The following is a 14,934-nucleotide window of genomic DNA, read 5'->3' as shown; positions in this document are numbered from 1 at the left end:
GGTCTCCTGTCATACCTTTTTGTAATCATTCTTCTTAAACTTTTCCCACAATCCAAAGTCTATCATTCACCTTTTTGTTTTAATTTTTCTGACATTTTTTCCACAATCCAAAGTCTATCATTCATTTATTTTATTTTGTTTCTTTATATTCTCATTTGCACACTTTCCCTCCTTCGCCACATCCTCGCTTCCATATATTTTCATGTTATTTTTATATTATTCTTATACTAAATCATATGAAACGCTACTCTAGGCATTCATTCACTACGGACGCCATCCTTTCCCCGACACCCACAAAGACACCCACACCGACACCCACCCATACTCTCACTGTCTCTACTCTCGCCCACACCTCCTCATCAGCAGTCTACCCTCACCAAAACATCGAAATGAACAGTATCTACATAACATTCCTTCCTCGCCTCGCCCTGCCATTTCCTTCCCTCCCGATCACTACCATTCCCTACCCTTTCACCCCACCCACTTTCCTACCATCACACGCCCACTCTCCCAGTCTACCCACGCAACACTCTAATTCTCTTCCCTCCCGACCCCTATCATTCCCAACCTTTTCGCCCCACCCACCTTCCTACCATCACACGGCTACTCTCCCTGCCTACCCACGCACCACTCTCCTACCCTTCCATCCCTACTACTACCACTTAACCCTTACCCTATCCACGCCCTACCTTCCCTCCCTACGTCTACCACTACCATCCACAACCTTTACACTTCTCATGCTCCCGACTCCTTCCCTTCCACCCCAATCCACTACAAGTCTCCCCACTACACTCTCAGACTAGTCACACCTTACCCTCCTTCCCTTCCCTCCCCTTCACTCCTACCCAATAACCTCTCAACCTACTCACGCCCCATACTTCTTCTCTCCCACCCCTCCCCACGCCCCCTCCAGCCCCAGAGCCGCCCACATAGCCACACACGGGAGACATAGGCCTAAACACACCTCGACGACACCTTTATCCCCAGCGATACAGAGAAAAGTCCCGAGATAAGACAGCCGAGCCAGCGGGAGGGCGCAGCTGGCGGAGACGTGCTGGAGGACCCGTGAAACCGCTGAGTGCTGAGCGGCGACCCGAGAACCTGCTTGTGTTGGCCCCGGGAGGATGAGGGTGACGCGAGGGTGATGTGGCATGATGGGGTGCTTGGGGGGTGATGGGGTGGTGATGTGGGGCTTGGTGGTGATGGGGTGATATGGGGTGCTTAGATATGGGGTGCTTAGGGGTGATGGAGTGATGGGGTGCTTCGGAGTGATGGAGTGATGGGGTGCTTCGGAGTGATGGGGTGCTTAGGGGGTATTAGAGTGATGGGGTGCTTCGGAGTGATGGAGTGATGGGGTGCTTAGGGGGTGATGGAGTGATGGGGTGCTTCGGGGAGGTGAATGGTGTGATGGGGGGTGACGGGTGGTCTTTTTGGATGTTTAAGTCACCCCAACGAATTTATGACACCGCCTGGAAAATATAATTGACTTGATCCTGGGGTGACGAGGATAATGGGGTGCTTAGGATTGAGTGGGGTACTTCTTGGATGCTTAAGTCCCCCCAAGGAACTTTTGTCACCCCCTGGAACATGCACTTTACCTGACACTGGGGTGATTACGGTGTAGGGTACGGGGGGGGTTGAGTGGGGTGCTATCCTATTTCGTTACCCCCTGGAAGATGCGACACAAGGCCCTGGGGTGAATGGGGTCTTGGGTGCTTTGGGGACGAGAGTCTTGCTCCCCGGGGTGATGTAGGGGGATTTCGGGGTAGTCTAAGAATGCAACGGAGATGAGCACCGAGGCCACGCGCAGTTACAGCGAATAACCCCGACTTTGAGGGTGCCCTGCGGTGTCTGGGTGCTCAGGAGACGAGTGTGCTCTCAGCTGCTTAAGACATGCTGCAGATGCTCCAGTCCTGTCGAGGGTCACGTTGTCAGCCTTCCTGGAGGACGAGAGTGACCTGAGGGCGATCCGAGGCTTGCCGGGGGCGTGGGTGCTTGGGAGACGAGTGTGTGCTTTCCCCGCTGCTCAAGACACGCTGCGGACGCTCTCAGCTTCTCGAGGGGCGCGGCACGAAGGGTTCTCGGGTCAAAGACATTCCTGGTTGGCACTCCTCCACGTGGCTCTCTCTGTGGTGCCATGGGCGGGGTACAAAGGGGCCACGTGGCATTCTTGAGGCATGAAAAAGCATTATATGTTATTTATGCGTTCTAGAGATTATTAAGACATTTTGATTCTTCGTAAGGGTTTCATAAGGTCGACAAGGCATTCTAGTTCTTCGTGAGCCTCCCCAGACGACGTTCTTAACCGATGAAGACGTTTTATATGTTCTTTATGCGTTCTAGGGACCCTTAAAGGCATTCTGGTTCTTCGTTATGGTTTCAAAAGATCGACAAAGCATTCTAATTCTTCGTGAGCCTCTCCAGACGACATTTATGAATTATGAAGACGTGTTGTTAGTTGTTTATGTATTCTAGAGTTATTCAAGGCATCCAATCCTCTGTAAGGGGTTCAAGAGTTCGATAAGGTATTCTAATTCCTCGTGAGCCTCTCCAGACGACATTTATGAATTATGAAGACGTTTTGTTGGTTGTTTATGCGTTCTAGAGTTATTCAAGGCATCCAATCCTTTGTAAGGCTTTCAAGCGTTCTATAAGGTATTCTAATTCCTCGTGAGATTTCCAGACGCCTAAAGATTAACTCTGAACGACGTGAGGAAAGACTTGATAGTGAGAGGCATTCAAGACACGTCGACCGAGAGATCTTCTGACCCTGACGAGGCCTTCCAAACAGCCCTCAACGCCGGCCCTCAAGACATCAAAGAGCAATTCCACGCCACCAAAAGGCCATCGTGGACGTCTCGAGGACATTCAAGGCTCCCATCGGTTAGGTCCAAAGAGGTGCAGGGGAGGATGGACGCTCGAGGAGGCATTGAATCAGCGCTAAGCCTTCTGGGTGACTAATTAGAACCTGGGAGTATTTTTAAGGAGCGTGAACTATATTACCTGTCGTGTTCTTCAGGTGATCAGGTGTTGTTTAGTATGTGTTTGTAGCTTAGAGAAAGACTTAAGAATTCACTATGAGGTTGTGCTGAGAGGTAAAATGAGACAAAGAATATAAAGAAAAAAAGCGAAGTGAGATTTGGAAAGGAGAGGAAGGGAATAGGAAGAAAAGAGAATAGAAAGAAGTAAGCAGACAGACAAAGAAGAATAGGAAAACAATAGAACCCACCAAAATGAATAAAAAAAAACATGCTATAACCTCCTCCCCCCAAAAAAAGGTAAATGGAAAAAAGTGAAGGGACGGGAGAACGAGGAAAGACAGGGAAAAGGTAGGAATGAAAAGGACAGAGAGAAGTAACCAGACAGACAGAGAAGAAAAGGAAAAAAAATCTAACTCGCCAGACAGAAATACAAAAAAAAAAAAAAAAAAACAACACCAAAATAAAAAAGAAAGAAATGGTAAAAGAGAAACCAAAATGAAGAAGCTTAAGAACGAAATGGTGTTAAGTCCATGCTCATTAAGGCGAAAAAGGAGAGAGTGAGCGAGAGCGAGAGAGAGCAAGAGCAAGAGCAAGAGCAAGAGCGAGAGCGAGAGCGAGAGAGAGAGAGAGAGAGAGAGAGAGAGAGAGAGAGAGAGTATAATATGAAGAAAAATGAGAAAATGGGGGAAAAAGGGAAGGAGAAAAAAACGACACAAAACAAAGGTACAAAAGAAAGAAGGGAGAAAGGAATGAGAAGCAAATTAAAGAAAGGGAAGAAAATAGAAGAAAAGGAAGAAGAAAGGGGAAAGGAAACAGGAAACGAAGAAACGGGAGAAACAAAGAGAAAGAGAGGAGGAAAAAGAAGAAGGAAATAATACGTAAAGGGAGGCAATGAGGGAAGAAGGAGAGAGGAAAAAGAAAGAGGAAGGAAAAGAGAAGAAGACAAGGAAGGTGGCAACGAAACGACTCCAAAGACCAGGGAAGACTTGCAAGGGTGTGAGGGTCAGTGGCCTTAAGACCTCTTAGAATACTGGCTGAGAGGGGACCCGGGCGGCAGAGGGGAGATACAGGAGGAGTTCACGGAAGGGGAAAGGGGTGGAGGGGGTGTGGGGGGCGAGGCGCTGTGTGAGGGTGATTGGAGGGGCAGTGGGCTGTGAGGAAAGGCTGAGGAAGTGGAAGGAAGGAAGGAGGGAAGGAAGGAAGGAAGGAGGCGAAGGAAGTGGCCGAGTCAACTGGGAAAGGATGGGAGCTTGTGTGTGTGTGTGTGTGTGTGTGTGTGGGGAGGGAGAGGAGGAGAGAGAGAGAGAGAGAGAGAGAGAGAGAGAGAGAGAGAGAGAGAGAGAGAGAGAGAGAGAGAGAGAGAGAGAGAGAGAGAGAGAGAGAGAGAGAGAGAGAGAGAGAGAGAGAGAGAGAGAGAGAGAGAGAGAGAGAGAGAACGACAAACAGAAAGAGATAAAGAAACAGACGGACAAACAGATAAACAAGGAAAAGGGCGGGACACACACACACACACACACACACACACACACACACACTGACACACACACACACACAGGGAGGGAGTAAGAGGGGGAGGGGGGAGGTAAGATCCAAGTAGCTCACGTAGGCTTTGTGTGAGACGGAGGAAAGATTTGGCGGGTCGCAGGGCCTAAACACACAGATTTCGGGGGGTGGCCAGGGGGGGGAGGGGGGCGAGGGGGGAAGGGGGGCAAGGGGGGCGCCGCTCCAGCCTGTTTGCCTCGCCCGGCCACACGTCATCCCGCTGTTTTTTTCCCCGGTTTCCGCCTCTCATCTCTGTCCACAGATGAAGTTGTTTTTTTTTCCTTTCCTATCCATCCATCGGCTTATTTCGAGTGTCTGTGTGTGTGTGGGTGAGGGGTGACTGGGTGGGGGGGTGAGTGGTTGTGTGACTGTGTGTGTGTGTGTGTGTGTGTATGTGTGTGTGTGTGTGTGTGTGTGTGTGTTGAGGGGATCCATTCACATTTTTCCTGCTTATTTATTGTTAGTCTGTCTGTCCCTCAGTGATCCGTTTTCGCTTAGTATTTTCAGGTTTTGTTAGATTCATTTGCTTCGTCATTATTTTTTTTTCACCTTCCCGCCGAACTATTTTATGTGCGCTTGTGGGAATCGATCCTCTTTTTTGTCTATTGTTTTAAGTTCTTCAGTCATGAGTTTTCGTTTAATATATTTCTGTTTTTATTTGAGTTATTTGCTTTGTCATTATTTTTTTCTCTCTCGTCGACTTATTTTTTTTTGTGTTGGGGGAATCGATCCTCTTTTTGTCTATTGTTTTAAGTTCTTCAGTCATGAGTTTTCGTTTAATATATTCTGGTTTTATTTGAGTTATTTGCTTTGTCATTATTTATTCTATCTCGTCGACTTGTTTTTTTTGTGTGTGTTGGGGGAATCGATCCTTTTTTAACCTTTTTTTTTTGTTATTCGGTAATGCGTTTTTCGCTTAATATTCTCTCGTTTTGTTTTATTTGGTCAACTCTCATTATCTTTATCCCTTCTCGTCAGCATTTTTCGTTTGGATTTCACGGGATACATATTTTCTTTGGTCTTTTCATAGTTTTCTCTCTTTCAGTATCGAGTTTTATTTTAGTATATTCTTGCTTTGCTTTATTTTGTCTATCGTATCTTTATCCTTTCATCCTTGCTTTGCTCTATTTTGTCTATCGTATCTTTATCCTTTCATCCTTGCTTTGCTCTATTTTGTCTATCGTATCTTTATCCTTTCATCCTTGCTTTGCTCTATTTTGTCTATCATATCTTTATCCTTTCATCCTTGTTTTGCTCTATTTTGTCTATCGTATCTTTATCCTTTCATCCTTGCTTTGCTCTATTTTGTCTATCATATCTTTATCCTTTCATCCTTGCTTTGCTCTATTTTGTCTATCATATCTTTATCCTTTCATCCTTGCTTTGCTCTATTTTGTCTATCATATCTTTATCCTTTCATCCTTGCTTGATTTTGTCTATCATATCTTTATCCTTTCATCCTTGCTTTGCTCTATTTTGTCTATCATATCTTTATCCTTTCATCCTTGATTTGCTCTATTTTGTCTATCGTATCTTTATCCTTTCATCCTTGCTTTGCTCTATTTTGTCTATCATATCTTTATCCTTTCATCCTTGCTTTGCTCAATTTTGTCTATCATATCTTTATCCTTTCATCCTTGCTTTGCTCTATTTTGTCTATCGTATCTTTATCCTTTCATCCTTGCTTTGCTCTATTTTGTCTATCATATCTTTATCCTTTCATCCTTGCTTTGCTCTATTTTGTCTATCGTATCTTTATCCTTTCATCCTTGCTTTGCTCTATTTTGTCTATCATATCTTTATCCTTTCATCCTTGCTTTGCTCTATTTTGTCTATCATATCTTTATCCTTTCCCTCTCTGCTTTATTTTGTGTATCATATCTTTATCATTTCCCTCTCGTCGCCTAACTCCGCGTGGGTGTGTTGTTGCCGTTTCTACTCTTTTATATTTCTTTTCGTTTCTGGTCTAATTTGGTCTGGTGTATGTAAAACCCTTTCCCAGTCCCTTCCTCTTCGTTACACCCTCCTTGCGTTCTCCTAAAGCCCCGTAAACCATTCTGTAAACCCCTTTCTGAGTCACACACACCCCGTCACAGCCTCCCTTCCTTCCCTCCTTCCTTCCTTCGCCTTCCTTTATCACAGACCTCCTCCTCCCTTCCTTCCTTCATGTCCATCACAGACACCCTCTTCCCTTCCCTCCTTCATTCCTTCCTTCCTTCGCTCCCTTCATCTCACACACTCTTCTCCCTTCCTTCCTTCCTTCCTGGTATGCATGCATTTTGTGGGTTCTTTTGCCGTTATTTAAAACAGCGTAATCAAAACTGAATTACTTTACGTTTTATAGTCGTCATTATCTTAAGTCTTGAGAGATTAAGTATCAACAAAATTATATTCTTTTGCTATGTTCGCTTACGTATGAGAGCGTTGTGGTTTGGTTATTCTCAGCCTTCATTATTTCAACCAGCGATCAAGTCCAGGCCTTTACGAATATCAAATCACGGAAACAAAGGGAAAGAAGACACCGAGCCAGAATTATGCAGACGGTCTCATTATTTCAGGAGGAGAAGGAAGAAAACTGTCGGCAATACTGAATAAATAAAAACATGAGTGCGACATTGCTTTTTGCTGTCTTCGATGAGTGAGGAGGGAAATATCTTCAGAAATAACTAATCACGAAAAAAGCCACGAAAAATTGATGACCACAAAAAAATGAAAGGGTATGAAAATAAAAAGGTCGTTGGAATTAAAGAAGGGAGCATTATGCTTTACATCCATTACCCTCATCATCATTAACTCGAAAAACAAAACCTTGCGGATGTTGAATTAGAGACAGGAGAAAACCACGAGACTAAGAGAACATTCGCAGGAAACACTATTAACGAATACACTTGACGAATATTACGCGAGACAAGGAAATGAACGCCTTCCTTTAGATTTCGCTGTCCGTTTCTACTATATCATATTTTTTTTCGATTCTGGTCTAATTTGGTTCAACTGTCATATATGTCGGTCCTTTATCATGCATTTTGTGGGTTCTTTCGCCGTTATATAAAACAGTGCAATCAAAACTGAATTACTTTACGTTTTATAGAAAGTTTTGGACAATATTAGTCTTAGCATATATTGCACTCATTCTAAATAAAGAAATAAAAAATTTAAGTGTCCGAAAGAAGGAACATTAATAGAAAGAAATGCGGAAATGAAGGCATCGGACAACGCTCTCTTTTGCATCCACGGGCCTCGTTTTTTTTTTTTTTTTACAGCAGAGGAGACAGTTCAAGGGCGTAAAAAAAAGAAAACAATAATGAAAAAAAAAGCCCGCTACTTACTGCTCCTTATAAATCAAATAATACCCAAGAAAAGGAAAACAACGATGGGATTTTTTTCTTTGCATTTATTGTCCTCACGAGCATCAAATAAACAAGGAAGTGAGTGTCAGGTTTTTGTTTGGTGTTTGGTGAAAGCCTCTCTTAATATTCAGTCATAAAAGAATACGAATACTGATTAATATAAAAAGAGAAAGCTCGAGACGGCATTTCTCGTTGCATTTCCTCTCCTCATTAACCGCTCTGAAGAAAAAAAAAAGTAATCACGCATATAGGTCCCAGGAAGGAAGACGTTAAAAAGCCTAAAACAACTGAACTTAATATTCCGCGTCCTCTTCGTCATTCCCCCAAAAAAGAAAAAAAAAGAAAATATAAATCCCAAGATACAGAAAAAAGAAATAACTTAAAACACATATCTTGCCATTTTCCATCCTCTTCCTTCTCAATACTAATAAAAAAAAAATATTAAACTCTAGAAAAAAAAAATGGCTTAGACCACAACTTATATCATCCTGCGCCCCATCACGTCATTAAAAAAAAAAAAGTTTGACGACTATCGAACCCGGGCCGTGGGCAGCGCGGGGCGGGAGGGAGGCCTTCCGCCGCGACGGTCGGTAATTGCGGCATCGGCGGTGCCTCCAAACAATGGTAATTAGACGCCCCGTTGAATGGCTTCCGTTCGCTCAGCTTCCCGGACTCACTCGCACACCTGTTTGGCTCTACCTGTCCGCCCCGCACGCTCATCACCCTCACTCAATAATTATCTTACATGCTTACCTGTTGCCTGTCATACCTCATCTACATTATGTCATGCACACCTGCTTACCCCTACCTGTCGGCCACGCACGCTCATCACCTTCGCTTATTAATTAGCTGTGATGCCTACCTGTTACCTGCTCTGCTTCTACATGATGATATGCTGATCGATTTGGCTTTACCTGTCGGTCAAGGTATGCTCGTTACCCTCACTCATTAATAACCTGTGATGCCTCCCTGCTATGCTTCCTCTACATTATGTTATGATCATCAGTTTGCCTCTACCTGTCGGTCATGGTAAGCTCATCCCGTTCACTCATTACGCTATGCTCACCTTCTACCTGCTGTGCTTATGTCATGCTTACGTTATGCTTATGATATTTGTTAGGCTTCCTCTACATGCGAGTTTTCGATGTATATATTGTGTACCTACTGCTGCCTAATGAGTTTTTTTTAATTTTTTATAGTTTTCTAAGTAATGTTTTTGTTATTATCACATATATGCTATTCCTTTATTTTTATTTTTATTTTTTTTACAGTAAAGGAAACAGTCAAGGGCAAAAAAGAAAAGAAAAAAGAAAACAATAATGAAAAAAAAAGAGATTAAGAGGGGTGGCCAAAAGAGAGGTCAATTTCGGGAGGAAACTTAATATCTTGTACTTTCCCAACCCGCGGTAATTGTTCATACTCCCAGACGGCTTCTGAGTTAACGCGTTATTAATTATCATTGTTATCGCTGTTTTTCGGTCACTTTTCATCTTTTTTATATTTTTGCATCATTCTATCTCATTATATTTTATTTTAGAGATGGCGATCATGTATATTTTGTGTCAGTTTTCTTTTTTTCCCTTATTATTTTTTCCTACTATCTTTTTGTATAAGCATTTTCAGTTATTTATCACTAGTTGTTCTGCAATGTTTTTACTTCTAAGGAATGGTTTTATTATTGTTACGCCTTCCATTCAGCATTCTGCACCGTCTGACCTCCTTAGTTTTTCGTCCATTCATACAATAGTAAATATTTATAGATCTACTTTTATCATTTCGCAATTCTAGTTCTTTTCTTTTCTTCTATCCTTTTATCATATTTCGTTCCTTCCCTTTTCTTCTTCTTGCCCTTTATATTTTTTTTTTTCTTCCTCCAGATCCTTCTCTTTTTCTTCTTTCGTTTATTCTTCTTCCTTTCTTCTTTTTACTGCTTCTGCTTACGTTGGTTCCATTTTGTTATTGGCGCCTCGTACCTCTCCATACTTCCTCGCATTTCTATTCAGTAATGTTGTGTGACCATTCCCGCGCAATAACCTGATGGACACTCCGGAACAGCGCCGCGCATGCTGGTGTTCGCACGTTGGTGACACGAAATGACGCGCGGGCACTCTCAGATATACGTTTTAGGGGATGATGACGATGATGATGATGATGCTGATGTTAATAATGATGATGATAATGATGATGATGATAATGATGATGATGATGATGATGATGATGATTTGCGGTTCCCATGCACTAATATGATGAAGTGATAAAATAAAAGATACCTGACAAATACACTTAATCGCCATCCCAATAAGAAAGAATTAATGAATAAGCAGAATGATGAAAAAGTGAGGGAAAAAAGAAAAACTGACAAAATATACATGATTGCCATCTCGAAAAGAAAATATAATGGAGGTAGAATGATGAAAAAATACAAAAAATATATATATAAAGCTGAAAAAAAAACTTATTTGATATCCATCTAAACGAATAGTGAATCAATATAAATTAACAAACAGGGTAAATAAACATGAGTAAAGTTTATGAACAGGTGAGTGAATATTAATATATGAATCATTACTCATCAATATACCCCAAATATGGGTTAGTACAAAACACATCAGGTGAGGTGAATCAAATTAGCAAAAAGTTATTAATTCAGTTACCAACCTACCTGTCAACCTTTCAACGAACAAACTTTTCCCAGCGTTACTTCTTTGTCTCTTAAGTTCATCTCTCCTCCACAGCTTGGTCTAACTTGCTCGACCTTTCTCGCACAGTAACTTCATTATCTCAACATTGGACGGATTTTACCAAACTATCAGATGTTTATTATATTCCGCGTATTTTACAAGCCACCAGTAACCTCACGTATTTTTCTCTTTCTTTTTGATCTTTTACTTCTATTTATTCTACTCCTCCTTCACTTCCTCCTCCTTTTCTTTCTTCTTTTCTACTTTTCCTCTTCCTTCTTTGTATTCTATCCTTTACTTTTCTCTTTCCATTTCCTTTTTCATTCCCCTACTTATTTATTCTACACCTACTTCGCTTCCTCCTTCTCTTCTTCCCCTTTCCCTACTTTTCCTTCAAGTATTATCCCGGGGAAGTAAGTATTTTTTGGAGAAACAAGAAGGAAAAAAAGGAGGAGAAGGAGAAACAAAACAAAACAAAACAAAAAACATACAATCATTTATTCTTAAGTTGATACGTTTTCCTGTAGTCTGTGTTTAGTTATAGAAGGAATTTAGCATTTTTCCCATAACTGTATATTCTTTAACATGTATATTCGTGTTTTCCAAGGCGTCTTTGTCTCTCTCCTTTCTCTGTTCCGTAACCTTTTATCTCCATCTTTTTCTATCATTCATTTTGTGCGTCTTTCACTGTGCGTCTGTTCTCCTGTTCTTATCTCTGCTCTGTCTCTCTTCCTTTCATCTGTCCCGTAACCTTTTTTCTTCCTCTTTCCTTTTCTTTCTGTCATTTTGTTTGTCTTTCGCTGTGCGTCTGCCTGTCTGTCTTTATCTGTCTGTCTTCTTTTCTTCTGTCTCGTAATCTTTTTCTTCCTCTCCCTTTTTCTTTCTGCCTTTCTGTTTGTCCATCACTGTGCGTCTGTCTGCTTGTCTTTGTCTATCTGTCTTCCTATCTTCTTCCTCCATTCTTATTTTTCCTTTTCTCTTTCTCTTCCTTTTCCTCATTTTCCTCCTTTGTTTTCCATTGTTTTTCTTTTATATTTTTTTTCTTTCACTCTTCCACTTATTCTTCTGCTGCTTCGTTTCCTACTTCTCCTCTTCGTCCTTCCATTTTCCTCTTCCTCTTTATCCGCCTCCTCCTCCTCTTCCTCCTCTCCTCTCCTCGCCTCCTCTCCTTCCTCCTTTTTTTCTCTTTCTCTTCCTTTCCCTCATTTTCCTATTTTGTCTTCTATTGTTTTTCTCTGATATATTTTTTTCTTTCACTTTTCCACTTATTTTTCTGCCTCGTTTCCTCCTTCTTCTCTTCGTCCTTCCCTTTTCCTCTTCCTCTTTATCCCCTTCCTCCTTCTCTTCCTCCTCTCCTCTCCTCGCCGACCTCTCTTACCTCTCTCACGTTCCCTCCAAAACCCCAATTCATTTTCCCTCTCACCATCTCACGCACCCTAACATTCCCTCGCCTCACTTCCCCTCACCCTCTCCCCTTCCCTAACCCTCACCTTCTCCTCTTACACTCCCCAGTTCCCGTCTCCTCTCCTCCCCTCAGTTTCCTTCCCTTTCCCTTTTTCTGTTCTCCTTACTTACCGTTTTTCTCATCCTTTCATTCCCTTTTTCTCATTGCCTCATACTTTCCTTTCACTTCCATTCACCATCTCCCCTCCTCTAAACCTCACCTTCTCCTCTTACACTCCCCAGTTCCCTTCCCCTCCCCTCAGGTTCCTTCCCTTTCCCTTTCTCTGTTCAACTTCCCGTTTTTCTCATCCTTTCACCCCCTTTTTCTCAGACTCATACTTTCCTTTCACTTCCCTCACGCTCTCCCCTCCCCTAACCCTCACCTTCTCCTCTTACACTCCCCAGTTCCCGTCCCCTCCCCTCACCGCAGTTTCCTTCCCTTCCCCTTTCTCTGTTCTTACTTCCCGTTTTCCTCATCCTTTCATTCCCTTTTTCTCATTGCCTCATCTTTTCCTTTCTCTTCCATTCACCATCTCCCCTCCTCTAAACCTCACCCTTCTCCTCTTCCTTCCTCTCAGTTTCTTTCTCCTTCCCATAAACTTACTTACTTTCTTACTCCCTTATCCTCTTTCATTCCCTTCCCTTTATTTTCCCCTCCCCTAACCCTCACTTCCTTCTCTTACATCCCTTAGCTCCATTCCCCTCCCCTTACTTTGTCCTCACTTCAACTTTTCCTCATCCTCTCGTCCCCTTTTTCTCATCCCCTCATACTTTCCTCTCACTTTTCCTCAGTTTCCCTCACTATCCACCCTCACTCCCTTCTTTTCCTCAGTTCCCTTATCTCTATTCTCCTCACTGCCTCTATTCTTCCTCCTCCCTCTCCCTTCATCACATCCTCTCATCCTCTCCTCTTAATTCTCTTCATCGTTGCTCTTCAGTTCGTCAGAGAATGGACAGAAAATAGACAGTGAGAGGGAGAGAAGAGGGAGAGGTGTGTGCGACGAGAGGAAGGGAGGAAGAGGAGGAGGACAAGTATAAGGCAATGAGGTTAAAAGAGGATGAGGGAAACGGGCAGAAAGAGGATGAGGAAAAAAAGAATGGGGATCATATGCCTCTAATACGAAGAGGAAAAAAAGAAGAGAAAAAAAGGAGGAAAAAATGGATGAAGGAGAAATACAAGCAAGATACAAAGAAAAAAGAAGAGAGAGAGAGAGAGAGAGAGAGAGAGAGAGAGAGAGAGAGAGAGAGAGAGAGAGAGAGAGAGAGAGAGAGAGAGAGAGAGAGAGAGAGAGAGAGAGAGAGAGAGAGAGAGAGAGAGAGAGAGAGAGAGAGAGAGAGAGAGAGAGAGAGAGAGAGAGAGAGAGAGAGAGAGAGAGAGAGAGAGAGAGAGAGAGAGAAGGGAGGTAGGGGGAGGAAGAGGAGGAGGAGGAGGAGGAGGAGGAGGAGGTAAGTGATGAAATAAAGGATGGGAGAGAAAGGGAGGGAAATTGAGAGGAGGGCGATGACGAATAGGTAGCTGGAGAAGAATGTGAAGGGGGAAAGGAGTTAAACAGGAGGAGGAGGAGGAGGAGGAGGAGGAGGAGGAGGAGGAGGAAGAGAGGAGGAGGAGGAACAAAGGAAAACATGAGGGCCAGGTAATAGAATGCGTGGTGACATATAATAAGGTTACTCCCTCTCGTTGCCAAGGCTCTCCCACAGAACATAACTTTCCCTCGCCCGCACGTGAGGGTGAAGGGGAGCAGGAAGGAAGAGGCTCCACACACCATCTCCTCGGTTTTATCGGGACGAAATTTTGATTGTGAGTTTATTATGTCATTGTTTTTTGTTTTTTAGTTTTTTTACAGCAGAGGAGTCAGTTCAGGGGCATATAAATGGGAAACAAATGTGAAAAAAAGCCCGCTACTCACTGCTAAAGAGAGTTAGAGGAGTGGTTTTTATCTTATGTATTCTATGTTTGGAAGGCTTTTGTCAGTAGCATACAATGATAATGGCAGTCTATATCACTCCTATTAACAAAGAAAGAAGGAATGACACTACTCGCTGATTGGAAGACTCATTAACAAATCTTAGCGAGAAAAGTGAAGGAAGTCTCGCGGTTAATTCAAACACGACTGAGCGTTACAAGCGGAGGTTAGGATGTATTGATGGAGATTTTTTCACTCATTATTTTTGCCTTTAAGCCGCCTCCTTTAATGTTAGAATAGCAAATAACGAGTCCTTATGACTAGTTATGAGGGAAAGGAAAAGGGAAGCATGCACAGAAAATACGCCTTGGTAGAGGAGAGGAAAGAGGAAAAAATGTAAGAAGAAAAGAATGGAAAAGGTAAAGTTTGGGGTATATACTTACAATTGCGCGTTGCGTCTGCGTTCATCTCCGTCACCCCAGCCCTGGACCCTGTGGGGGGTAAGAAAAGGTTGGGTAAGAAAGGATGAACAACTTGGTGGCCTACGCGCTGACTGCCCAGGCCGGAATCGAACCCAGGGCAGCGGATTCGTACCTAGACATGCTAACCACTACACCACGGAAGCACATGAAAGATAGAAAAAAATATAAAGCAATACAACTATGAAGGCGGAGAGGGAGGAAGAAGAGGAGTAGGAAGAGGAGAAGGAAAATATGGAAGATAGAAAGATGGAAAAGATGGAACAAGAACGAGAGAACGAGAGAACTAGAACGAAATCGAGAACGAGAACGAGAGAACGAGAGAGAGGACGAGAACGAGAGAAATCAAAAAAGAGAAGAAACGGGCATAAGAGAAAAACATGAATAATGAGAACCAACTAACAGATACCAGGTCTACAAGAAAACACAAACACACACAAAAAAGAGAAAAGAAAAACAAGACAATAACAAAGCAGACATATGAAAACTTTGACAACTAGAATATAAATGAAGACGAGGCGAAGAGAGAGAGAACGCAAGAAAAAGGAGAAGGA

The 14,934-nt window shown here is 42.8% G+C and overlaps 1 long non-coding RNA gene across 1 annotated transcript in view; it reads right to left on the bottom strand.

Moving 5' to 3' along the window:
• LOC127009784 (uncharacterized) overlaps positions 1-14,393 on the bottom strand; it is a 118,088-nt gene extending 103,695 nt beyond the window's left edge. Inside the window, exon 1 of the long non-coding RNA XR_007762256.1 lies at positions 14,345-14,393. This is a non-coding gene — a long non-coding RNA (uncharacterized LOC127009784). The remainder of the gene's footprint in view (positions 1-14,344) is intronic.
• Between the last annotated feature and the right edge of the window lie 541 nt (positions 14,394-14,934).

Source organism: Eriocheir sinensis, chromosome 42 (genome assembly GCF_024679095.1).
Source record: "Eriocheir sinensis breed Jianghai 21 chromosome 42, ASM2467909v1, whole genome shotgun sequence".
Taxonomy (NCBI): Eukaryota; Metazoa; Arthropoda; class Malacostraca; order Decapoda; family Varunidae; genus Eriocheir; species Eriocheir sinensis.
Note: the sequence above shows the minus strand (reverse complement) of the source record. Positions and strands in the feature narration are given on the sequence as shown.